The sequence below is a fragment of the Sander lucioperca genome, chromosome 8, assembly GCF_008315115.2.
Source record: "Sander lucioperca isolate FBNREF2018 chromosome 8, SLUC_FBN_1.2, whole genome shotgun sequence".
Taxonomy (NCBI): Eukaryota; Metazoa; Chordata; class Actinopteri; order Perciformes; family Percidae; genus Sander; species Sander lucioperca.
The window spans coordinates 22,823,831-22,844,676 of record NC_050180.1 but is presented as its reverse complement, the minus strand read 5'-3'; the positions used below and the strand labels follow the sequence as shown (position 1 = coordinate 22,844,676).

Below are 20,846 nucleotides of genomic sequence, written 5' to 3'. Positions count from 1 at the left end.
GGTTGTAAATAAGGAATCTATGGAGCAATTGATCGCTGACTATTACTGTTGGGTAGATGGCAGAGCAGTGTTGGTTACACTGGAGAGCCTACAGGATGCTCAGTGACACTGATAAAGTCCCACTGTTACTAAATGTGATCCATAACAAAGCCTGACCTTGTGTTACTAAACACCTTCAAACGCCATCTATTTGCTGATTTGCCTGTCTCAGCCATAGTCTTTTATGAGTCAGTGTAATCACATCTTTGACCTCCTATGCAAGAACGCACACATTCTGCAGCCCTGCAAAGAGACCCACCTGTGCTCATACTGCCAGGATAATAATCCATTTTTGCTCCTGAGAATTACCAGCAAAACACAGAGCTTAGGCATTCTCTTATCATCATTCTTCGGGGCACATCCATCTTTTAAAGAGACCTTCACGCCAAAAAATGAATTTCTGTTTGCATCGACCGCTTCAAACAAGTATTGAATGCTCCCACGAATACATTGGAAAGGCTGGTAGTTTAGGAGGCAAAATGGACTCTGATAAATGATGTGAGGCCTCAAAATGACAAATGTTTCAAGAGATGCATTTGTCCTTCACAGTAGTGTTAGCACAGTTTGCATGTAGATCATTTTCATGAGGAGTGATCTGGGGGTGGGAGTCCCACATGTTCTGCACAGACTGACATCCATCATGAACACATTCCTAGAGCTCCTGCTGCCCCATCAACAGCAAGCATAAATTGTGTAGCTCAACCTCCAGTTTTTAATTAGACACATACAGAGAAGAAAGAAGAGAGGGGGTAGAGAGAGAGGAAAGGACAAGTAATTTCATGCATCTCCCAATCAGCTGCTATTAATCTGTTGTTGTTGGCTTAGAAAATGCAGGTGGTACAGGGAGAATGGCATCCCCTGGATGACATTTTCATTGGTAATGAGTTGCTCGAGCAGTACATTTTCCAATAGAATGCTACACTTAATATAAATGAGCCATTAACAGAGAGCTACACTGTACCTGTTTACTGGATTAATATGCAGCTGGTTCCTTGCATTTGCAGTGTTTTCCAAAGGGAGGAGGTGAAAAGGCAAGCCACTACTTGTTAAAAGATTATCTTATCTTATTATCTTATTATCACTACACATTACACAACTCCATCTGTGTTTACTCCTGCATCATGTGTTCACCATCATTTGCTGAAGGTATCATTTTAATGTGTATTTGTTTCTGATGAAGAACGTTGAGGAAAGATATTGCTCACTGGGGCATGAAATGGAGATACTAAATGTATATATATGTTAGTTTTTGCCCCCCAAACGTCTACGAGCTTCTATTGTTTAAAAATGAGGGGTACTTCTTGTGATTGTTTTGCACACTTTGCAGTACACAGATTAGACATACAGTAATGTATTGGACAGGCAAAAAAAGAAAAGGTTTCTGCCTCTGAACAATGTGCATATTGGAATTGACTTTAAAATTGTACAACAAGAGCAGGCAAAATGTTTACAGGTAATATCAGTTTCCTTTGCCACTTATTAGATGAATGAAAAAAAAGTGCCATTTCAAAAATATTGACTTGCCCCTAATAAGAAACATAGGTATGTATTTAGTCCAGACTTCACACTTTTATTTGTTAAAATACTTTCTGGCACAATTTCTTTTATCATACACAATATAAATGCCAATTTTAACATTGTTTGCATATCTTTACCTTGCAACTTCAATTACTGACAGAAAGCAAGGTGGTAATGCAGTTGGACTGTGTCTCCAAATTTTACACAAATTCAGCAGTTGAATATCTTAGTTTAATATCATTGGGTTGTGAAAGGTGTGCATTTGCATGCAAAAAGAAAAACGATTGAATATAAATCAGGTGCAATCACCTGACAGGAAGCATAGCTACAAATTAAACATGAAAGTAGGATACTGGTGCAAAGGTTATCTCTGTGCTGCTAAATAACACAGCAGAGCAAAGGACACCTACTATTTTAGATTGACTGATTTAGATAGACTGCAAAAGGAGACAAAGACATCCTGGTGACATTATGATTATTGCTTATTTTCTTGTTAGACAAACCGCTGTGAGGTGGCCATTTATGCTACAGAACTATAATGTGTCTGCCTGTAGTATGTTATCAATCAAGTATCGGTTTGTTGTCTGTAGCTGGAAGGTGTGGTGAAGTCTGATGGTGTGACTGATCAGAGACAGTGAGGATGAAAAGTCCAAGGTTCTGTCAGCCTTTAAGGCTCGACACTGCAATGTCAATAACACTCTCATTCTTTAGATGATCAAAGAAACAGCATTCATGTACAGGAAAACATGGGGCCTAACAGGGCTTTTAACCCATTCTCCCCACTGTCAATGTCCAGGATGAAATAAAAGGCAGCCAGGATCAAGGTAAACATCGCTATCATGGCTCTTTCATTCCCGGCTCCTCTCTCTCTCACTCTCCAAAGAACACAACATAAATCACATGGCAACCGTAATGGGAAGTGGGACTGCGGTGTGCCAAATGAAGCAATAAAACAGATCCCGAGTGTCCCTTTCAAAGCATTAGTCACACAGTGTCCATATGTCCACTGCTTTACTGAAGCAGGCCATGCTGGTTACATTGAAGCAAACACCTGTGCACATACACTGAATGTCCTAAATGAAGGTCAATGATACAGAAAAAGTAAGATAATCAGGAATTTTAACCTCATAATTTGGCACTGTGCCCTTACAGCTAGATAATGTCAGGTTGCCAAAGGGAGAACACAATTCAATAACTGGAGTCTTGCAGGCTTCTTATGGAGATACATGAGGACTGACACATCCCATCTCTACACCAGTCACTTTGATGTAGAGAACTATGGGACTATACTCCCATAACACATTCTTGGAACACAAAGAAACAAGGAGGGCCCTCAACACTCCAGATGGGACGGAGCAGGCATGATTAAGACAACATGGAATAATACTGACACAAGCGAGATACTTTCCAGCTTTGACACATTCCTCCGACTCTGTAGTGAGTTGCTCAACTTTGCCTACAGTATTTTGTCTTAATACCATTAAGCGTAGTCAGTGATTATTACTACAATCTGCAAGTGTGTTGTGAGTAGCTGAGCGAACTCACAGTCAGCCAGCTTAGGCCTAAGCATTAGTAAAAATAAAAATAAAAAAGCTCATTTTTTGCAGCACCACCTACAAGGCTGATATTCACCTTTATATTGCATGTCAATCAAATCCTCGGAATATCATTAGCAGTGTATGTGGCACTGAAATAACTATAGCCTGTAGAAAAAAAGAAAAATGAAGTGAACAAATTAAAAATGGTGTACCTTATAGGTTACACCTGCAGACAAGCTGTCATCGGCTGACAGGCTTTCCATTCAGCCATTTGGAAGCCATTCACTGTGAAAAAGAAACAATTACCTCCTCTAGGTGCAACAAAGTTGTCCACACCACAGCTGCACGGTCTTTTCTATTCTCAATTTGTTAAGTTTAAACATGAAATACAATGCATTTAGGAGAGTAACAGGTGGATTTTATAAAATTAAATGGGGCATTTTATTATTTTAAATATGCTAATTATTATGGGGTAAAACACAGGACAATGGCTTTGAGATGAGGAAAAAGAAGAAGAAAAATGTGCTCAAAAACACCTGAAATTCACTGGAGAGTTAATACTAAGTGCACGGCACATGCAGCTGTGGCTTCAATAGATGTGGGCGAGTCACTTGGGATACTCATCAGACTATTTTTATTTTGATGAATGTGCGGGGAAAATAACTAATTTCCTGTCTGCCTCTGAGCCATCTTCACAAAGAGAGCTTCTTCTCTGCTGCTAAATGAATATTTCCATCACCTGCTTTCACTACTTTAGACACTGTACTCTACAGTAGAATGGAGCACTAACACAATGACTAGAAAGTACTGTACACCACTGATCAGTTAAAGGAAACATGATAATAAGTGGACATTTAAATAGATGTAAAATATTATTGTAACAGAGACCACTATGGATACAAGCATAGTCACAGAGTTTGGGCTTCCAATGCTTCCTTTCTAAAAACAACAAATCAGAGTTCATTTGAAATACAACAGGGAATATCAGGGCTGCTGCGTGTCTTGATCGTGCCCAGGACAAGATGATCTCCAAAAGCCTCCCCCCCAGCAAATTATTTAAATGTTAGAGCCCTTTTGGGACCTCTCTTGACCCAAGGCCCAGGACAACTGACCCGGTGTTCCCCCCCATCAGCGGCCCGGGGCATTATATACAAAGATGTGCACTTCACATGCTTTATTTCAGGCCTAACCACAAAACTAAACTCTAAAAAATGGGTTTAGTATCACTATTAGGACTAGGGGTGGGAGTGTCTTTGATTTTGACAGTTCTATAGCCAAAATCCTGACTGAGATCAATGAGCTACTTTGGAGACAGCTATGCACACATCATTATCATACAACAGTGTATTTTTGTTGCATGCATGCATGTTGGCTGATAACAGATGAAAAAAGAGCAGCTTCATTTAATTCATGTAATCTTTATGGTTCTTCAGATGTGGTGGAAAAGCAAACATGAATTTGCAAAAAGGGAGAGATTCCTGACAGATAACAGTAAAACTGTGCATGTGCAGTTCCACATATACCCACCTGCCTTCTAAGGCTAACAGCATGCCATGACCATGAGTGTCACAAAAACCAGCACAGAGTGGGACAATGTAGGTTAAGTGTTGCAAATTGTCAAAAACTGTCTAGAATGTTTAGGAGCTGTATTGCTACTGCTTTCGGGTTTTTTTTTTTTTTTTTTAGACAGGAAAGGAGGGAGGAAGGGTTCAAGGGAAAGCTGACATTTGATTACCAGAGAGAATGTCATCCTTACTCAAAAACATGCACAGAAGTAGGTATCATTGCCCTGGGAACACTAATTCTAATCAAATCAAATACTTGCAAAGTCTAAAATGACGACAGGCTTTAGATACAAAAAAAAGCTCAATGTCTTTAACACCATTCTGGTCACAATGTGTTAGAACTGTCAGCAAGAAATATCAATCCCAAAATCTAAATTAACAGGGTTGTTTGGTGCCACATCTTGTTGAAACATTTCACCATATTATTATAACCTGAGGACTAACCAAAAGGCATCTAATTTATCTGCCTGCCGCATGTTTTTTATATTGTCTACAGCCCTGCCTCCAGTACAGTACGAGATCTGTATGGCATAGGCCAAACTAATATTGATATACAGTACGTTAATTTAAGTAGGTTACCACCTGTAAGCCCAATGAGGAGCAGCATCTGTCCTTGCTAATATTGTCATTGCTGGGCAGTTGTATGAGGATAGCGTGTAACAGACCACAACACAGAGCCTCTGAAAGCTATGTGCAGCCAGGCCTGAAAGAGTAAAGGTGCATGGCATGGCAGCTTAATATCATCCTCCTTACAGAAGGAAAACAGCTTGCTTGTATAGGTAGTTCCATACATTACAACGGTCTCAAATGTAGAGGACGCAGACCTTAAGCAAGCACATAACATTCAAAATCCAATGCTGTTAAGTATTTGAATTGAGAGAAGAGCACAGAAATATGTGGCTAATGCCCAAAGGAAGCTGAGCGGCCAACCTTTATTTATGGCTAACATGCTACAGATTTTCTCCTGCTGTGGAAGAAATATCAACCTAACTGACTGAGGTTACTACTAGTAATAATGATATACCAGTTATAATTATATTTAATGATAATTAGACATTTAATGCAAAATTTGAAATAACATTTTAGTTGTAAGAAAAAGAACATAATGTCTCTTTGGGGTGGCAGTAGTCTGGCATTGCCAGACCTTCCCCCACAACGCTGCAGAGGAGGGTCTGGCTAGTCCACCCAACATTCCGGGATGGGAGAAAAACGTGCTCTGGTTTATTGGCATTTCTTAAACCAATCACAATCGTCATGGGCGGCGCTAAGCTGCAAAACAGCCTTGAGAAGGAACTTGTTTTGGTGGATCATGTGTACTTTCAAAGGTTGTTTTAGTCGTGTAACAGAAAACTCAGATTTGATAGATAGTCTTCTAGCTAGTCTCGATTTAGCCTGCAGAGATCTGAGGAGCAGTTAACCATTGTCCTCATAAATCTCCCAGGAGTTCAAAATACCAACACAAAGAAAGCGTAAGGTAACGGACATCTGGACGAATGAAGGACAATCCTGGAAGTGGAACATCGTGGATATAGACTAGGGTGGCAGTAGCTCAGTCCTTAGGGACTTAGCTTGGGAACCAGAGAGTCGCTAGTTCAAGTCCCGGTACGGCAGTTCACCTCCTAGGCACTGCCAAGATGTGTAATATGTAAAAACAGAGTGTAAAATGTAATAAAAGTATCTCTCCTTCTTGTATCAATATAATGAATAATCAGAATATGGGGTAGGAAGACAACACTTTCTCTAAAGGACGCAACTCAAATCCAAACATTTCCTCCTGAATATTCAGGCTACGTGAATACAATATGCATTTTACTGCAGGAGGACAGTCAATGCATAACAATGAGACCTGCTAATGAAATCAACCATCTAGCTGAAATACATACATATTAAACTGGGGTCTCAATGTCATTTGCTTTTTGCATCATTTGTTCATAGTCCTCATTTATCCCCAGGTTCATTCAATATTTTATTCTGACTTAGATTTGTTTACAGCCAATAATAATGACTGCATACCACAGTTTTATTCTGTGTGCCTGTGTTATCTGTGTAATGAGAAGAGCCATTACCAAATTAATCTGCATAAACATGCTCACCTTAGCAAAATATCTATAAACAATGTAAATGAAAACCACTTGCCAAATTGAAGCCATGCGATATTCTCTATTTTGAGGAATCTCTTTCATTAGCAATGTTGTTTAAAGAACTGGAAGAAATCAGTCAAAGCAATTATAATAAATCTGTAACAACATGAAATGATTGGAGCTAAACAGCTGACATGTATATTGGTGCTTAAAAAGGGTACAAAAACACAAACTGCTTTCTCATTATGCACTTACAAGAAACATCAGTTTCATGATTACACATGCAATCTGTTCCTAAAAAAACCCTGACATTTAAATCCTTTTACAATAGCTTAGTAAACAATGGAAGTGAGATAATTGATCATGTGCTAGGGGATCTCTTTGAGCGGCAGAAGGTCACCGCCCGCCAGCCGAGCCGATGGGGTAAATGGCGTTGATGCTCCCGAGCTGCCATTTTTCTTCCCTGACAAAGACTCCATCTGCCACCAAGCCATTTGCAGCCTTCAAGTCAGAATATCAATGATTTCCAACCATTCTACAACTCGGCGTTCACCTTGGTGTCACCTCTACACCCGTTTGAGCGCTGACACCACAGATCCTCTCTGCGAAGGTCCTGTAGGCTGCCAACAAAACTCTCATCCAGCTAAGTGGCATTTCTGCTGCTCAAGAACAGTAAGCATTTTATTATCATTGATAATATTAGAGCGTTTTGAGATATATGATCAAGCAGTTGCAAGGTTTCAGAATTTCTGGTTATCTCTATATAAGAAAAAAAATCCATCACCTCAAAATCAGGCAGGTCAGAAATTACTTTGAAAGCTTTTTTCCCAAAGACACACTGCAGAATCTTCATTTTGTGATGCACAATGCTGCTGTGTCCTGATGAAGTCAGGAAGAGACTAAAAATCCCTGTCGTTTAATGAAGACTTAATGTCATCAGTAAAAAAGGAACAGCAGGCACACAAGAAAATTCAATTTTCCTCAATGCCATTTGCACACCTCAGAGACGCTCTTGCAGTCCTACAGTCTTCCAACAAGCTCCCCAGCAGACCATGCCAGTGTTGTCCCAAAACCCAGGCCTGCCTGACCGCTCAAACCAGAAGAGAAACATACAGGATGAGTCTGAAATTCCATACTAACATGCTATTTGGTAGGCTAAAACTGTATGTGAGATTTTAAAGAATATGTCTGAAACCTTAGTATGAAACCAATAGTACGCGAATTGTGTACTATTTCCGGTAAAATATTACATTATGCAATACTGGACACTACACCGGCATAAATATCCCACAATGCAATGCGGTAGTAATGACAACGTTCATAAAAGACAAACAGACAGAAACCAAGGAGCTCTGTAATGTCAATAACGCTCTAATTGAGACTGTTGGTGTAGTTATTCACCTCTTTCAGTTATTTAAGCATTATCTGGCGATGCCGCTAGAATGGAGGTCAGCAGGGGTTACCATGGTTACATGTCTTCAACAGCAAGGAGGATCTCAGGAAGGGACGTTGAAAATTACAGCTTAGTGCATCCAAAAAGATATACACTGTTTATATGCACAAAAGTATGTTGAACGATGGTATACATATTTATTGAGTATGTAGTGCAGAGTATGCGATTTCGGACACAACCACAGTATATTATTAATTTCACTTTATTGACAACAATCTAGCCGCTGTGACTGCAGCTGTCTATGCTCCACATACTGTAAATCCTAGAGGTCGACCGATTAATCGGCCGGCCGATTAATCGGTCGATTTTTGGCAATTTTTTACATAATCGGCATCGGCCAATATCAAGCCGATTAATAAGCAGGCGCATCTGCGGGCAGCCTAGTGTTAAAAACATGAATAGGCGACATTTTTTACAGCGCGCCCAGACCAGCTGCCTCCAGCCTCCAGCCCCTCCCCACGTGAATTCTTGCGCAGTGTGTCTCGCGCAGCCACTTCAGGCTCAGACGCTACCGGTAGTAGTAGCATGTTGCTGGTGTTCGTACTAATAAAACCGTACAAAACACCGCGGCCACACCGCTGTGGAAGCTCCCCGAATATCATTTATCAGAGTCTGGTTGTTACCCCTGTCCGTGGCAGTCTCATCCACTCCTATAACGGAGTTAACTGGAGCTAACCGCTAACGGAGCTAATCGTTGCTAACAGAGCCTTCAGTTCTCCGTTCCTGTAGGCTATCCATTAACTGCATCTATGGACTTGAGCACGAATAAAACCCTTAAATTTTATTAAATTGGCTGGATGAGTTTTAAATTACAACTAAGAGTTGTTTGAATGACAGAAATCTGCTCAGATAAGATCCTAATGAGGTCAACAGGACATGTAGCTAGGCTAACCGTAGGGTCCCCAAAACACAGATAAAACACTTACAAATGAATGATCTAACAAACAAGGTGAACAAGAACTGACTTTAGATAACCCTAGCCTTATGTGATTCAACAGGAGTTAGGAGGAAATAGTGTTAATAATAATATGTCACTTTCTGTGAAGCAGATTTGTATTCTCAGAAGTTTAATAAATGCTGATAAGTGCACTAAACTTTATTTTTTCATTGAAAGGTTTATTTGACAATGTTTATTTTCTTCTTACCTGTTTTGTTTATTTTATATATTTTTCATACATTATTTATACAATATAGGCTACAGTATGTTTTTACATTATACATTTTTAAATGAAGTATAGGCTAAAATGTGTAGATTGGTGAAGTGTTCAATAAATGTTTTTGTTGAGAAATTCTGTGTATATTAGTGTTACATTTTATCTTTCAAATAGAGGTTTAAAAACAAGCACATATCGGCCAAAATAAATCGGCAGCATTAATCGGCAATCGGCTGACCCTGATTTCTAAAGATCGGCATCGGCCAGAGAAAACCCATATCAGTCGACCTCTAGTAAATCCATACAGCTACCTCTACTGTGTTCCTATCTTACATTTTATATTACTCTATAAATGACCTGGGAAACCCAAACAGCACATAGGGAAAATAGAGAGTGTGCCTGAGCATCAGATTCAGCCGGTATACAGTATATGTCCACAAACATGCACCACCTACAGTATGTGTTAGTTTGCGGTGCAGCTGAGGAAGTGAGTAGCTTACAGTACAGTAGTTTGGTGCTTCTCCAAGTGAAAAGACGACACATAAATGAAATCCATTCAATCATTTTGTGCCAACTAGAAGGGTCTTACATACAACATACATCCTCTAAACATTCAACTGCCAACCAATCTACAAAACCATTTAGAAAACACTACTATTAAGCCCTACAGAAGAGTGCTATTCTATAAATCATCATTACAAAAACTAACGCTGCTGCTAAATTTTGCACCTTTGCTCTGTTACCTCTGCTTTGATTAAATCAGACAGGACTTTATCCTTCATTTAAGATAAGTTGATAGGACAGGTATACAGTCACCATCACTAACCATTTCTGTGACGTACTGTCATAGCAAAAATTCAAAAAGACTGACAGAGAATGTTCTCAAAATACCCTAATGACCAGACCAGGCTAACACAGAGACAACACTGGAAAAACGTCTGTGGAGATTTCTCCACAGACGTTTTTGTTTTCTGCAGCAACCTATACCTGGTGTGTGCACTCCTTTTACATTCAAAGCAGGGGAAGTTTCCTTGTGAGACTTGTAAAGTATTACGTTTTCATGGTATCTTTGTGTTGTTGTATTATATACAGTACATACATGCAGGTGCAGAGCCAATAAGAACATGCCACCTCAATAAACTGTGGATTGGTCATCTGACCTGAAATAGTTTGACACGAGGCAGGATGTGTAATGTAAAGTTCATTAATCCCAAAAAGCAACATGACATAACCAGTGGTTCAAGATTGGTATCATACAAAACACATTATGCACAAAATTGCCGCTATTCTTAGAAGCTAAATAGGCCTATGTCTCTGTATTCATTAAACATCAGTGTGTAGTGTCCATTCAACTAATACATCTCATAGTTGCATCATTCACATGAGTCTTTGATTTGCCATTGACAGAGTGCTTTCATCACTTTACTTTTCTTTCCTTCGTGTATTTTAGTGCCCCTCTGGGCAGAAAAAATGTTGAGCGCAAAAGAAGAGTGGGCTCTCTGATATGTACCTCATAATATTACATAGCTACAGTAGTAGTACTGTTCGCTCTTCTGGCAAAGTCACAAAATACAGCCTACTCTGTAAAGCTACACTATTAACTGAAGCACATAAATATTTAAAAAATAGGGGGGAAACTGTTGTAGCTCAACCTCTCTCTTACAAAACACGCTAAATGATTATGCATATAAATACCAATCACCAGTCCATAAAGCTGCCCTCCCTCTCAATTAAGACTGGGAACTGTTTGTTGTCTGTTGTCTAAAAAAAAAAAATAACAAAGATGAAATTTACCAAAACAATTAAATTAACTTACTTATTCATTTAACATGCAATTGTAAAACACTGATATGTTTATTGGTTTAGAGTTAACCTGATATCTTAACAGTAAGAGAGAGCATGTCCTGCTTCACTTTGTATTAGAGCTGTCAATCTTCCTCAATAATACATTTGAATTCCATTTGTTTTTGTTTTGTTTTTATATTCAAATAATATTCAAATATTTATTGCTCAATTGCAGCCTGTTAAATAATATGTACTACACTACTCAGGCTTATGCATTGTCAATGCCACTATATACTATAAGCATGTGGTTGTTGTTACACGTTCTGTCCACTAGAGTGACTTCTAACATCAGCCTGGCCTAGAGGGGACCTGCGCAACTTTGTTTACATTCATTTTCCACAAGGAGCACACAGCGACAAACACAAATCAACAGAGAACTCTGTAATGAAACATTATTTAACAAGTGTATTGAAGCGGCATTGTTGTAAAGGCTAACGGTGCTTGGTTAGCACAATGACATCATGTTAGAAAGCACAGCTGAAACAATTTGTCATGAACTAGGTAAGTAACAAACGATGCTAACTGCAGTAATAACCAAGCCAAACCGTGCTATCACTACTATTTTAGTGATTTAAAAGCAACCTGTTTCTTGCAGATTGTCACGTTAGTGAGACTGCAGCTATTAGAAGGTAATATATGAAGTCGATGCTAACTCTGACAGCTGTAGGGCAGCTAACATAAACTTTAGCTTTCTCCATGAAGCTCCCAACTACGCTAACGTTACTATACCTCGCGACACAGTTAGAAAACAAGAATGAGCTAACTAATGTTAACATAAGCATTTTGGCTCGGTGGATGTCGATTTTAAAGTCATGTTAAAACTATTTCCTGTCCTTCGTTATGATTTCCAGCCACAGCCTGTCACTCCCCCTTGTACGAAGTTAACTCGGTATGTAACGTTAGCTCCATATTGTTGTACTAACATACGGTATGTAACGTTAGCTTAGACCTCACAATGCCTTGTGTTTCTCACTCCCGCTAAGTTATTGTTCATAAGACGTGACATGAGTGACACATGCGGGTAGGCCAAGGCAAGAAGAGGGAGATTAGCTAATGTTTGCCAACATATTTATATAAAAAAAAAAAGTCGCATTCGAATAGTATTGATTTTTTTACTATTCGAATTATATTTGAATTTTGGTATTTGTTCCAACTAGGGTTGGGCGGTAATACAGTATACCACGGGATCTAAAAATAGCAACGGTATCAGTTTCAATACCGTCATTAAAAAAAATGCAATGCACTTATATAGGAGACAAGGATTAAATATTAAATTGTGGTGACCCACAAATAAGACTGAAAGAGACGTGTGGAGGTGTTAGAGGTGAAGAGGTGTTATGATATACGAGTTCCGAGACTGAATTATGTCAAACAACGACGGCGGTGAAAATGCTGTTGCTTCGGCGGCTAATGTCGGTGCTACCTACGCGGCCACCATCAAGTTGTTGTTATGCTATTATTGTTTCAGTATTAGTGTTTGGTAGCCTATTCAGTTTCTGAATGGTGCACAAGCCAACAGTTTGGTGACGCCGTCTGAGCCTTACGTCATCATTTTTAATAAGTCACAGTAATACCGTATACCACGGTAAAATAGGGAGGAGGTTTGACGGTATCAAAATTTGGATACCGCCCAACCGTAGTTCCAACAACCCTACTTTGTATCCCTTAACAATTCCTCAGAAAAACATTTCTGCTTTGTCTGGAGCCAGACGTGCCCTTTGTGTTCATTGTATCTCTATTGTGTTGAAGTGGAATAGAAATGAATGGCAGCACTGCCTGGCTTTTACTATAAAGCAGCTGCAGGCACATGGTGTACAATGAAGTGCTGATTTAAATTTCTTTTTGCTTGATTTAAGTTAGTCTACGTCTCTCTGTATGTGTTTTCTCCCTATTTTTGTGGTTTAATTTGAAACTTGATCGGGAGAGTTGGACTACAGCTGAGAGAAATCCCATATCATTGTGTTAAGCAGAAATCAGGTAGGGACCAATTGTTGGAATCATATTATCCATCTCACTTATCACATCTTAATCATAACTACATTACTCTTTTCAGAAATTCTTTCTTAATTGGTTTCCGTTTTCCCTCTATTATTTCTTTACTCTTTCCCCTTTAGCAAAGGGAGGATGGGCTCACTGGTCACAGCTCAACAGTAACAGTTTTGTCCAGTTTGCCTGGGCAACCAAATTTCCACTAGCCATGAAGAAAAGTAAACTTTCATCAAACTTGATCAAACTATAAGAGGTAAAGCAGAGCTGATAAACCGGGAAGTGCAGCTTAAACAAAGCAATCAGAGGCAGAGATCGCTGCACGATGCACCGATTTTGAAATATGAACATAGTCACTCAACTTTTTAACACCACTGCCTACTACATCCTTATAAACAGCTGACTTCCCTCGACACATCCGACAAACCAATCATACTGATCTGACAATGTTAAAGTATACATATACACTGTATCAGTAAGCATAGTTTTGTGTGTGAATGTGAATGCATAACAGAGAAAGAGAGAGAGAATGTTATGTAAAATATTATCTATTATTATAATGTATATTATCGCTTGAAACCATTATTTATCTTTTATTAATAAAATATGCATTTAATGACTCAGGACCATATGACCACTGTGGAATTAATGTACAGCAACCATTGTGTCATCTTCTGACAACCCAAAGCAATGGCCGGCTATAACTTTCCAACCTGGGAACTGTTTCTGAAACTTACTGTTGGGCTCTGCAGGCAAACTGAAGGTTACTCATAACTGCTATAATAAATCCTTGAGGGCTTCTACTACGCACAGATGAAAGAGAGAGTACTCAGGTTTAGAGATGATGGGATTCCTGTGGCGAGGCTCATTTTGCCATTGCCATTTCAACTCAGCTTGTCTGCAGCACTACAGATGACCTGTCTCTTTCCAGGGTCACTCACATAAACAGTAGGAGACTTTTTCCTCCAGCTCAGGAGGTGGCCGTGCACATGCCATAAATTTCATGGCACAAAATCAGCATTTTTTTGCTTCATAAAAGGCAAAATGAGCAGCTCCACTCACCTTTAGGATTTTATTTAATGTTGAAAGAGTTGAGAAGCACAAAATACATCAGAGTAGTGAAGATACAAAGGGGAAAACTTTGGATTCAACCCTAGGTATATGTGAGCACACACCCTTCCAGAAACAGTAGCATTGATCACTAAACTGTATCTGAATAATTTCTTGTTGAAGATATTTCACTTGCAGCACAATTTTGATTTCATTTTAGGTTTGTCTGCTTTAAAACGTTGTTGATTTAGTGTGAGGAGTGCAATTGTCTTCATATAGTCTCCGATAGAGTCAGAGAAAAACCATGTTAGACTTTCTGCAGATGTGAATTTGATATATCCACCACGTCTGTCTTGGGGCAATTGTTAATAGCAACCAGGAAACATCAACAACAAAGCGAAACAATAGCTCCAACCCCACCAATTACCCCTGTTTGGCTCACAGTAATTTATCCTAATACACCCCTCAGTCAAAAAAGTTTTCTTTTCTCCCCCCAGAGATTTAAATATGTTCTGAAACTTTGACACTCTAATTCTAAGAAAGACATGAATTAATTAGATGCACACAAAATGAGAACAAAGTGTAATTCAGCACAAACTAATGTCATAAAGGAGGACTTTGTTAAATCTCAACCTAATTGGAAAACCCTAATCCTATACCTAAATAATACTTCTAATACTGTTCTGCTTAGTCCTGCCTTTCCATTCATACGTTACTTTTTCCAATTTAACAAAGCCAACTGGTTTTTCCCTTTACAAAATCAAGAGAAGCACTTCAAAGAGCATGGCAGAGATGGACAATGGGTAGCTGATGTAACCAGAAAACTTACTTGTATGAGACTGTCCTCAGTTCGGTGACATCACTGCTCTGCACCTGAAACACGAGACAACAACAGTCAGATTTATTGCTTGATTTTATCGATCTACTCATTCAGCATCATTCCTATCTGAAAGCTCTGTGAAAATGAAATAAAAATGGTAATATGGACCCCAAGGGGAGAGGAATTATCCATTCTAAACATCAGCAGAAAATCAAACTCTTGCTCCAAGAGACAAACCCAGGGCAATGGGACATGACAAAAACACTTGGCAGAAATTGGATTATGGTCAAGTAGACTAAGTATAACAAGCTACGTTTTGATTTTGCAGAAATCCAATGACCTTAGGAAACTGTATCGAATAAATGTATTTGATTTAAGTAGAAACTGAAACATTTTTTCCTGAAAAACAATCAAATAGCAAGCTTTACTGTCTTTATGCATTAGGCTACCATCTGGGTTTACTTTGTTAGGAATGTAAAGGAAATGGACTCTAAACCAGCTTCAATTTTTTAGTCTTCAGATATCATTCAAAATAACTGACTCTAAGGTGTCTCTACAACCATAGGGGTTCTGAACATACCATAGAGCCAAAACCATTTTGAGCTCTATCAATAACAATCACTAAAGGTGTTCTTAACTTTTAGATCATCACTAAGCAATTTTTCTTACTGTAAAACCACCCAGTTTTTCCATTTACATTCTCTGTAAACTGCCCTTCTTTAAAAACTGTCCTCTTGAACAGCTGAAGGCTGTGATGTTGTCCTCGTAGTCTAGTTTAAAAGTGTCTGCAAGCCAACTAATAGTATCCATGTTAACAGGGTACAATTAGAGGTTTTATTCACATAGAAATGAAAGAACACTACAGGCACTTGATTTTTTCTTGTTAAGAAACCTGTTCTGAATGTCCACAATGCCGTATTGGAGCTTTTTATGATTATGATCAGGTTACATAAATCACAGAACAAGTTTTATTCTAGAGATAGATATAAGAACAAAAGATAGTTATTGCCAGGTTGCGCTTTACCTTGAGGTTTTATTTTGAAAGGTTCATGTTTAAAGGAATTAAAATCCCCAACTAAGTCTTATACTAATGACAAACTAAAATGTATTGGCCACACCATTACCCATTACTGTGAAGAAAACAAACTTGTAGGCTACTCACTTTATTAAAACTGTTTCGGTCCTAAATACCTGATGAGGGTATGAGGACCAAAACGGTGTATATTCAGGGAACAAGTGTGCAGGATTTTTGTTTTCCTCACAGTTACTATAGCTATTCAAACAACGCAAAAACTTTTTATGTTAGTTATTGAATCATATCCTACTACCAAAAAGTAAGAAACTAATTTATTAACTCAAATGGACTAACCTGAGCTTGCTTTAGGTCATCCAGTCAGTTTTTTTTTGGTTTGTTGTCAGGTTTGTTTGGTTAAGTAATTTGTAAAAAAAAAAAAATCATCTCTATTTAATACAATAATTATAACATATCTTAGCACCTTTACAGTATGCTGTTTTTTGAAGGGCCTCTAAGAACAATTCAATAATACAACAGACTGTTTAGAAAGCCTAACAAGCACATATTTGGTATGGTATGATTTTAGGAGATATTTTACTAAATCAGCTCTAAATATTAATAGTAAAGATTGGATGTCTTGCAACTTACAAGCATGACCTCCATGCTCTTACATCACTAGCAACAACACTTGTGTGTCACCTACACACAGGTCACCTTACAGTTCCATCTGGGTCATTTTAAAAGAGATTACTGTCTTCTAAACATGTTTCATTCAATATCAAGAGGGAAAAAAGTCACTCTCTAGTTTCAAATAATTGATTGTTGCAACCATCCTTTGAATTACTACAAGGCTGAGTTTCCTCAGGTTACTCAGCTGTCCATCTATCTGGCAGATAATCACATTGGCCTCCCTACACAGGAAGCTGTTTACTAAGTCATGATAACTAACAGGTACCAAAAGCAAGTTCTTATTTTATTTTTTGCATTTTTTTAGGCCTTTAATTGACAGGACAGCTTAGACATGAAAGGGGAGAGAGAGGGGGAATGACATGCAGCAAAGGGCTGCAGGTTGGAACCGTATCCTCGGCCGCTGCGGCAAGGACTGAGCCTCTGTAAATGGCTGCACGCTCTACCAGGTGAGCTACCCAGGCGCCCAGCAAATTCTTTTTTCAAAGTCTCATCGACAGTTCTTGTGTAACATGATTTTGGAGTTTCAGCTTGCTAGTGAGGTCAGGATGAACATTGTGTTTGTTACGAGTACGACTGTAGCATCTTAATATCTGTTCTTCATTTGTTAATCTCAGGGGCAGTAGTGTGTTTTCCCTCATTTACCCTCACTGTTTTGCTAATGCAAAATTGAAGCCTTAACATAATTTGTGTGAAATAAGCAGATATTGTCAAATATTACAGTGGCTTCACGCTTGAACAATGTCGGGAGCACTCTCCACAATACAATTCACATCATCCGAGCCAATGTGATCAAAATCGGAGTGTGCATACATATTGTTGTGAGAGGTACCTTATAGAGATTATTTTTTATGGAGATCATTTTTGGATAATCTACTCCACCTGAACTGTGGATTATTTTGAACAACACAGCTAAAACACTTAAGAGCATTTCAATAAAAGGCGTTTGTTTAAAGTTATAAAGGTATATATTCAGTGGTGAGGTCTGTACCTTTATGCTGTTTCTTCAAAATAAGAATGTGCAGTCTCATACTTTTGTAAGTATGAGACAGAGAGGCAATACTCTCATGGCATTCAAAGATGCATGCCCACTGCCTGCGCAATGTCACATCATGGTCAGAAAAGAATTTAGTCAATTAGATTCATTAAACCCTAGGTTTTGGCCTTTTGCTGATCCAAACATTTTAAGGGATTTTTTTTTTCTGCCGTCCCTTATCAGGCCAGACAATGTTGCAATGGTGCAAAAACTAAATATTTACAAATGTGGCTGCAGCAGCATGCCTAGCACATCTTAAGTGGGAAGTGTTTGTGGCAGCAGTGACCAGATTTTAAATGCAGAGGATCAATAAAAAGGGGGGTGCTGAGGCACAGTCTTTGTGTGAGAGTGCAATGGTCTACAACAAAAACTGGACAAGAGGGTTCGTGTTGGTCCTGTAACTATCAGACTGAGAATTATGAATATGGAGACAATTCATTCATTCTCAGCTGGCCTGCAATTTCTGCAGCAAAGGAGGCAAATAAATACTTATCAGTCAAACAAATAGACCAGACCGTTAGCATGTTAAATATCAGCCCCATTTACACAGCAGGGAGACTTCAATCTCAGAAGCATCATTGGTTCAAATAAAGCACTACGAAAAAGCATCTCCAGGCGGAGAGAAAATAGATCAGGAAGATGAGCGAAAAAGAGTAATCTCCCTGACATATTCCTAATAATCCACCTCCCTCGTGCCGCTCCCCCCAAGCTCACCCAATCATAAAGTGTCAACACTGACCTACAAAAAGGGACTCCCGTCAAGCCTTACATGTTTAAAAACATCAATCACAGCAGACAAAGAGGGTACATTGAATTATACAGTATTAACCTTCAGGGCTTGCATATAAAGACCATAGATTTATTTATGCTTGTGTGTTAAGAGCCTCTGCACTGTTCCTTACAGCAAGCTGGCTGCCAAATTGATGAACCTGCTCAGCCCTCAGCAGGAGGCCAGCATCTTTGATTAATGAGTGCAAACTTGTGGAAAGGGTATGAATAGGAGAGACAGGGTGAAAATGGAAGAAAACATAATTATTAGCAGTACTGTTTTTTTTTCTTTGGTCCTTTCAAAAGGGCAAAGGAAAAAGGGGCACTTTTAAAAGAGCCAACGGAACATAAAAGGGGAACTTCTCATATTCTGTTAAAAAAAAAAAAAAAAAAAATGTTTAACGTCATCCCCACTTGAAATTAGGAGCACTGTGACTAATTTAGGAAAACACTAATCTGGTTACACCTAACAGTGCTTGGTAAACTAGGAAAATTAGATAGTAGACAACTTAAATCTTCACTAGGTCTTGACCTTTAGCACAAAAATCTAACAGAGTTGATGATGTGGTGTATTGAAAATGGAATTATAGTAATTATTTAAAGTTAAATACATAGTTTGCATCAAGTGAATACATCTCTTATTAATTATTTAGCAACCATGAACCTCATTTGCCTTTGGAGCCTGGAAGAGCAAAAGAAAATGCAATATTTTTTAACATTCAAATGCCAAGTTGCTGACACTTTTGATTTCTCAATGTTAAACGCTCATGTCAGAATCCAAGTATACAGCACCTCAACATTGTTGTCTCTGCAGAGGTTTTCAAGAACATGTGCTCTGAATAAATATGAGGCAAATTTAGTGACCTTCTACCTGTGTTTTGATTCATTGGAAGTTACTGGATGCATGCATAACACATCAAGGCTGTGATGTGATTGATCTCACCGCCTTGGCTACTGAAGCCATGATGGACTTTACTGAGAATAATGTTTACTGCCATGCCATTTTACTTAAGACTGTGTGCAAAGGGCACACACAAGTTCAGTACTATCAATTATATACAGTATGTACAAGACAAATTAGCGTCACAGTTCAGCAAACATAAGATGCCTGCCAAAACAAACTAAATGACGAAAGTGAAATGTACACCATCAAAATAAGCTCTATACACTGTATGAGCCCAAGTGTTCACAAATCATCATGCACCACACACTCCTGTATAAATAGTGTGGCTGATGCTGTCATGACAAAGTTTGAAAGGGCCCATTACAAAACGTTGTGCTTCTGTGGCCTGTGTGTCTTCAGAATTGACAGAAATGGGCACGGTATCATTCAAATAGTGTTGAAGGTTTCTTAAAATTTTGAGTAAACCAAGTATTCCCAGCATAATGAAAACCACAGTACACATTCAAGAAATCAGGGCAATATTAAAATATGCTGAATTCTACATTGGAAGTTAGGCCTAGTTTGTGTTTGTGGGGGATTATTACAGCCACTACAAATTTTAAAAGCTGAATTAGGCCTACTAGGGCTAGGCCAAAGGTGTGACATGTCATCACAGGAAGAAGAAAGTGGTTGGATTCCAATTTCAAAACATACCAGTTACTCAAGCAGTTTTGAAATCGCAATTGTATAAATAAAACTCCAACTCCCAATCTTATTACATCTGTGTGATTAAAATATTGCTTTCACTTTCAACTCCACAGATATCAAGGTTGCAACGTTAACGTTTTCATTCAGATCTTCTCACCTCCAAAGTTTCATAACTTTGTTACAGATAACCATCGTTTAAATAGACAGCGCTCACCTAATTTAAATATCCCAAGATGGCGAATGCTTGTTGTTAATATGAAAGCAGAAAAATGGAGGGTATTGTCATAATCTCAAAGGGCAAAATTTCAGCCCAGACCGCAGCTGCAGCATTAGCTGCGCTCTACTTTAAGAGGAAGCAACAAAAAGAGAAGATAGAGGGGGGAGACGAGACCAGCGGACAGCCCCCGGCTTTAACACTCATAACAAATCATTTAATTTTAAGATAAAACATTAAGAAAGCCCACCTGTATTATATCCAGTTGTTTGATCATTTCATGGCATGTTGTCACACGAAGCTTGAAACCATAACAAGCATTACACAGGCAACCAGACACTAACGTTACTTTTTTTATGATTCACTCGTAAGAGGCTTAAAAACCGAATATGTCTGACAAGCTAAGTTATGAACATTTTTTTTTATCATCCTGTCCGGTAACGCACGGTGGATCCGCAGAGTGGACTAGCTGGCAACAAAGACAAT

General features: G+C 38.7%; 1 protein-coding gene across 9 annotated transcripts in view; it reads right to left on the bottom strand.

The window, feature by feature from the left end:
• The window catches only part of LOC116049172 (bromodomain adjacent to zinc finger domain protein 2B), a 52,644-nt gene that overhangs the window by 31,127 nt on the left and 671 nt on the right, over window positions 1-20,846 (bottom strand). For 8 of the 9 annotated variants that reach the window (XM_031298600.2, XM_031298614.2, XM_031298621.2 and 5 more), the window contains exon 2: window positions 15,059-15,102. The gene's annotated coding sequence lies outside the window, so the exon portion shown is untranslated. Of the gene's footprint in view, window positions 1-15,058; window positions 15,103-20,610; window positions 20,842-20,846 lie in introns of those variants that run through there. The other variant, XM_031298609.2, reaches the window with a different exon arrangement.